Source organism: Anas acuta, chromosome 2 (assembly GCF_963932015.1).
Source record: "Anas acuta chromosome 2, bAnaAcu1.1, whole genome shotgun sequence".
NCBI lineage: Eukaryota > Metazoa > Chordata > Aves > Anseriformes > Anatidae > Anas > Anas acuta.
In genome coordinates, this window is record NC_088980.1 from 16211278 (window position 1) to 16218280 (window position 7003).

General features: G+C 44.0%; 1 long non-coding RNA gene across 1 annotated transcript; it reads right to left on the reverse strand.

Annotated features, from left to right (window-relative positions):
- Nucleotides 1–595: 595 nt before the first annotated feature.
- On the reverse strand, nucleotides 596–6415 carry LOC137851662 (uncharacterized). The gene is made up of 3 exons (XR_011093334.1): nucleotides 6156–6415; nucleotides 2600–2862; nucleotides 596–2076 (listed from the first exon to the last, which is right to left on the reverse strand). It is a non-coding gene; the product is annotated as an uncharacterized lncRNA (long non-coding RNA).
- Between the last annotated feature and the right edge of the window lie 588 nt (nucleotides 6416–7003).

A 7003-nucleotide genomic window follows, 5' to 3' on the forward strand; every position in this document is an offset into this window, starting at 1 on the left:
GCTGATACATTTGCTGTAACCTGATCATCCCAAAAGAGAACTGCCTGAAAAATGTAACCAGCCTTTCTGGTCTGTGGGAGGGTGGATTGCTCCATTGAGGTAGCCAAATTTAACAAGGAAAAGAACTGGATTTAGCAACCATATCAAAAGCAGACATTGTCTCGAGAGACATAAGACTCACATTCCAACCAGATACCAGCCAAGGCAGGTAGCACAAACAAGTTTCTAAATCCATATTTAAGGGTGGAAAGAAAGTGTATTTCTTATCTCAGTTTTAAATCCAGAATCAGTAATCAGTATGCATGTAGGGTTACAAATTACACATACATTTCTGGAGCTGTGCCAGGGGACAACAGTGTGATCAAAATTAAGGCTGTGGACCTCTTTTCGTCAGAAAATATTCAGAGTTAACATAAAATATGGAACCTTAGAGTGGTTTGGGTTGGAAGGGACCTTTAGAGATCATCTAGTTCCAATCCTATTGTCCTGGGCATGGACATTTTCCACCAGATCAGGTTGTTTAAGGCTCCATCCAACCTGATGTTGAACACTCCCAAGGATGGGGCATGACCACAGGGTGTGAAAATTATGACACGTTAGTAAAGGGCCACTAAGAAGGTTAAGAGGCTGGAAGACATGACTGGAATTAAAATACCAGGTTCTTCCTTGACTTAAGTAGAACAGCACCAATGTGGACCAGCAGGTTACTCTTCCCTTAACTTCACATTCAAATCAGAGAACATCCAAGGAACCCAGCCCTACTTCCATGTTCATGGGATCTGTTTTAAACACCATAAAGGAAACTGGTCCTGTGCTCCGGGCTTATCCATCACTTTCTCTTGCACGTGCAAGCTCCAGATTGAGCATCGAATGCAGAATGAAGTAAGTTAATGAGCTGAAGCGAGGAGCAAGCTGGAGAGTTCATCTCAGGACCTTTTACCCGCTCCCTGCAGCAGGGAGAAATTTAATCCCACCTCTGGGAGAGTCCAGGGCTGGGTGCTCACTCCTGTGGGATGACTGATGGTCTTGGCTGCCTGCTGGTTGCTGTTTTGCTCCTGAGAGGGAGAGCTGAATGACTTGCCCTGACCCTGTGAGCTCCGGCCATGGTCTGAAGCTGAGACAGTGCCAACGCGCTTCCTGCAGCAAGGCTGATGTATTTTTATCTCATCTTTGTAAGCAACACCACCACCAACTGCAACACCAGCTGCAGGGGAGAAGAGAACCCCTGCCAGGTACAGGGTTGTTTTTATGTGTAGTGGGATTTGACTTGTTTGTTGAAGGAAGTGAAAGTCGATTTGTCGTGTCACGGCACTCCTGCCCATTCAGCGAGCAGTGGGAAAGAGTCCTTTCCCTTCCAGTCAGACCCGGTGTCACTGCTGGGGCAGTGGGCACAAGGAGGAAGTTACCAATCTCTTAACCAACCTGGCTTCCGACCACATTTCCTCAGCTATGTAATTCTCTCTTGCTTATCTAAGCAGACCTTGAGAATTTCACACATTTCTCTGGGACTCCCGGACCTATGCCCAGAAGGCAAAACCAATTTATAACATAAATGATTAAGATAAATAGTATTATGAGTTAATATAGTAGAGCAATTACAATAATAATTATTATTCTATTTTAGATCCCACTATATAGGCAAATGCACGTAGCTAGCTGGGCTGCCAGTGTCCAGAATATTTTCCTGTGTGCCCTGTGCAAAGGCAGATCTTTTCTCCTGCTCCGGTGTGTGTGCAGCAAACTTAGTATCTACCCTACAAGGTATGCATTGAGCTGTTGAGGTGCATGATGTCCATTATAACCCAAACATTTCAGATTTACATGACCCACAAAGACAAAGCAGCTACAGCTCTGGTGAGTGGTTTATTTGGGAGCCTCAATTCTTGCCCTGCATGATTTTGTTAGTTCCTTGCTGTTGAGCTTGTAACATTTCTGATCTTTCTTTCTCTTGATAGTCTTGCCACTCTGCCTGTTTTGTTTTAAAAAGGAGTTAGTGCAGAAGTTTCCAAAGGACAATTATCTGGGGAAATACTTGTGTTCTCTGGAAGCCAGCATCATGAAATACCTGTGGATTTACTTCAAAGGAGAGGAAAGTTTAAATACAGAAACACTGGCAAATTAGCTCATTTCTATTTTTTTATCTGCCTATTTTAGATTTGTAGCTACAGGCAATACTTAATGTAGGGTAAACTTTGGCTTAAGGAGGCACCATTGTTTGCTATAAGACGAGGGTCAGAAATAAGTTCTGGAAACCATTTGTCAATAAAATCCCGATAAAACTAGGAAGCTATTTGCATGCTTTTGTGTGGTTTGACACTAAGCCTTGTAAAGCGTTATTCAGCGTGGTGAGAGCCACCAAGTGGATCTCAAAAAGGGACACTGCTAAAGGGTTTCAAAACTCAAACTCTGAGCTGGAGCATCAGACACTCAGCTGAGCCATATTCTGGGAAGAAGCTGGAACTGTCTCATAGCCACTTAACAAAGGGAACTGTAGCTAGGAAACCATATGGACTCATGGAAATGAACTTCGCTATGTAAAAGTGATGTACAGAGCAAAATAACAAGTGATGCTTGCCACCTGTTCAGGATGAAAGGATACCTTGAAATCCTAGGAGGGTGAAAAAAGAAGCAGATGAAAAGAATACTTCTCTGAAGATGGTTTGCAGTGGATTGTTGTCCCTGGAGAAGGATAGGTATGTCTTGACTGGGCAGTGAGCCTATACACGAACAGCAGTTGCGATGTTAGCACCATGCCTGCATTCCCTAGTACATTTAAAGCATCAGGCAGTGGAGCAAAGTGTTGATCATGGAAGAAAAGAGCCAGCAGCACTTGTGGCTTTGAGACAGCAGGAGCTTTGGGGCCTGGAAAACAAAGATGGGCAGTTAAAGAACTGGGTAGAAAGATTTTTTTATTATTATTTTATTATTTTTTTTTTGGTGCTCTGGTTCTCTTCTCTTCATTTTGGAAAGATTTGGGCTTATTCAGGCTGGCTTGGCTTTTGGGTTAGAAGAAGGCCTGGCTGCTCTGCCCAGAGGTAATCTGTGATGGCCTTCACCAAAATCACCTGTACCAGCTCTGACAGCACTCTCAAGGTTAGTCTGGCTCAGGGCTCTGTGGGAGCTGCTCAGGGGAGGCAAGCTGCACAGTTCCCTGGCCAGTCCTTTTCCCAGGCTAGTAAAAGAGCCAGAACAGGTCCCTCCTAGCAAATGTGTGAAGAAGGAAATCAGAAAGGCACTGGTACCCAGCTTGTTTTTTGTTTTTTTTTTTTTTTTTAAAAAAAAGGAAACTAGTTCCTAGCAGAAGAAAGAGAAGCCATCAGTTTCCTGCCCTGTTGCTGTTGACTGAGTGAGCTCAGCTTTTCCTCTTGCTCGCTTTTTGCTCTTTTCTATTCCCTCTCTCCACATCTCATTCAGAGTTCTGAGTGCACCACAGGCCATAATTGCCCCCATCTTTCCTCCTATTCCAATATTCCCTCCTGTCTCCTGTTTCAGCAATATTTTCCCCCTGACGTCCCCTGAATGCAGGTTTATGTAATATAATTAAAGCAAACGAGTCAGAAAGAAATGGAGCTAACAAGCCATGCATCTCTCATCACCCCCTCCCTCGATTTGTCCCTGCTATTATATCCCACAAACATGACCATTGTTTCTCCTTTTAACTTGCAAGCCATTAAGGCCAGGAACTGCATCCTTGTATGCATTAGGGCAGCAAACCATTCAGTGGGGACCTAATTTCTGCTTGGGGCATTGCCATAATATTAATTACAATAATTGAGAGTCTCAGGTGTGCTTTGGCTGCAGCTGAACCATAACAAAAAGCAAGCCTGTAGACTACAAGCACGGCAGAAGCTTGCTCAGCCCTGATACTGGAGTTTCTCCTTTTTGCCAAGGGTGGAATAACAGTTCATATTTTTCTTTCCTAAATCAGCAAGGGAGATCTCCTGTAGGAAAGCATGGGGGTCCTAGTCCAAGGTTTTCCTCACTAAGCTGGGCACAGAGCTGAGAAGTGCCACAGGGACAGCTCCATACTCCCCTCCTGGTACAGCCAGGTGAGAGCCATCCTCCAGGAACTTCCTAACACAACCTCACTCTTGATCTGCCCTTAGGCAGAGGTTTTTTTTTTAGGATTCTGCCATAGCATGCAAGAGCTGTCCTGGGATTTACTCTCCAGTACTTCAGCAAGTCCGTACTCAGTCCAGACTGCTGCTTCAGAGAGCTTTAAACCCCAAAGGGGGGTTGTGATTCCTTCATATTTGCATTATTAATCCAGGTATGGCTTGAATTTCTGCTGATTTTGAGAGCCTTGCCTCCAAGGCAATTAAGCAGTCTGGCATCAGCTTTTAGACAAACCAATCCTTTTGTCAGGACATGCACGTCTATTTTGTCAGTAGCGGCGCCTGTATCACTCTGCAAGGCAGCTATCTCGAGTCTGCACCTTGCAGACGAAGCCACGTTAGATGGCATTTACCTTTGTACGCTGGTACTGGTCATTTGTACCCATGTGCACGGCAGCGCTGCCCGAGCAGTGAGTGGCAGCTCCCTTTTTGTGTCGTGACAGGGGAGCGTTGTAAGATTTGTCTAATGCTCACAACCACTGACTTCATTTGGTTTCCAGCTTCAAGACTGGGTCTGTCAAGCTGTCAAGCTGTTTTAACACAGAAGAAAAGTATCAAGATCGAGAGCTAAGACGACAGGAATGCACAAACAGCTCGCTGGTTCATTAACTTGCAGACACTTTCTGGGAGTCTGGAAGTAAGGCTGTGGACTAACTTTGACTTCAGAAGATCAGGCTTACTCCCATCTCTCTGCCACAGCCACAGTGTGTGTGCCTGGGCAAGAGGCTTCCCTTCTCTGCTTTACCTCCTGCATGTGTTTGTTGTGTAAATAACCAGGCCTTGGTTCTGAATCCCCGTAAAATTCCTGTTATGAACTTATTTTTTCAAATATTAAAACACATTCACATGGAGGCTATAAACTGGTCTGAGAAGGCTGAACAGAAATGCTGTCCCACACCTAACACCCTACCACAATGAGGATCTCTCCCTAAAGGGCTTCCCAAGATTACATGGCAAATCAAGTTAGAACCAAGAACAGGAAGCAGAAGATTTTAGTTTCTATACTTGTTCTCAGAAATCAGCTCCCTGCTCTCATTCTGCTGGCTACCACAGCTAAGATAGACCCGAGGAACAAGGTGGACAGAGAACCAGAGATGGGGGAAGAGAAGAGGGCTTTGCTGGCACGGGGAGTGCGCAGCTCTGGCAGGATCTGTTTGGCCTTCCCTGCATCTCTCTGGAAAAAGGGAAGGAGCTTTGCAGAACTTGAGAGAGTCTTTCAGTTTTTAAAATGTAGTCACAAAACTGACCTAGCACGAGAAACATTTGCACCTTAATCACATTGTGCTTTCCACAGTTGATTAATGACCCACAGTATTTCGTTTCTCCTCTGACAGTGGTTAATACCAGATGTTTCAGAAAAGTGTGCAAGCAACCGTGTAAGTATGGGCTTTAAGGTTAGCCAGCCCAAGGCACGTTTCTTCCTAAAGCCAGGTAGCTGGCTTATGGCCTGGCCCATGAAGGTTTGTTTCCCTGCAGTCATGGTTCAAACAAAAATGCAATGATACACTGATTCCATAGATTACCTAATCACGGCACTGAATTAATTGTTATTCCAAAGTACAGCTTATTAGAAACAGAACAGGAAGGAATGTTTTGAACTGTCCTGGTTTCTAACCTATCCAGATGCACTGGAGACTTATTTTAAGCGTTCTTCAAAGGGCGTTGTAAAAGAGTTTGAGGCTTGAAACTAGTGTCAGTTGCATACACTTGGGGGGGGGCGTGCATCTTTTCTCTACATGCTCCCCCCACTAAAAGAAAATGAATACTCAGAAGAAGGTTTAGGTAGTCTTCATAGTTTTCAGAGTTGGAGCTTGGTCAAGTACCTGAAGGTTAATGTTTATTTGGCATTCACATATATCCCCATAACTCAACAGATGAGGAATGAGTGAAACTTTCACTCACAAAAATTCCCAGCTCTCTGACTTGAAGCACTGGCCAAAAACCCTGCAAGACCAGCTTTTCTTGTGATATTCTGGCATTTTTGATCCTGGTCCAAGGAGGTAATGGGAAGTATAAAAAAATATAATAATAACAACTTACTCATTTCAGGTAGTTACTGTCTACCTCCAAAACAGTGTCTAGAAACATCCTCATCTGATGATACTTGTCAAATCCTAGGATATTTCTTCTGGATGGGGTAATTTTCTTCAGTGAATTGCTTCTGGAATCTCTCCATGTCTTTGATAAGAGAAAAATGTTCACGTTAAATGAGGTTTTAAATGTTTTCACTGTAGCCATTAGCTCGTTTGCTCCTTCATAGTTTGCACCTGTCTTCAAACACATCAGCCATACTCCTGTGCTTTTCCTACTTAGCTCTTTCAGCCAGTATACACCTGGAGATAGAAGGAAAAATATCTCACCTTCTGCTGTTCTCAGTCCTTCTCATAAGTTCCACACCAATAATGTCCAACCTTTTGATTGCTTTTAGAAGGTGGTGTCTGAGGACCCCACAAAGCCAGAAACACCTACTTCTCGGCAGCATCAGTGTAACGGGGGCACTTTTGCTTATGGATGTGCCCTTGTGAGCGTGGACTGGCTGCAGCAGAAACTATTACTTCTTCTCAACTCTTCGAGGCATTTTCTGTGCCTTACCACTGTGGCAAGTTCCCTTTTGCATTGTGTCTGATCACAGTAAGTGGACTGTATGTAAGTTATTTCATAGATCACTCTTCAAGACACAGTGGGTATGCTACTTTGCTTTCACAAGCTAGAGCAAAGTCAAATTTACCAAGCTATGCTGAGTCCTAATCTGAAAGGATTAACAAAAATGGCAAAGATTGTAACCACCTTTCAGCTGCTCCCATGTACAGAAGTTGCTGTTAGCCCAGAGGCACAATATCATTTGAGGTATTTGAGGTTTGGTGCCTTCATAAAAGATTAAGAAGCTT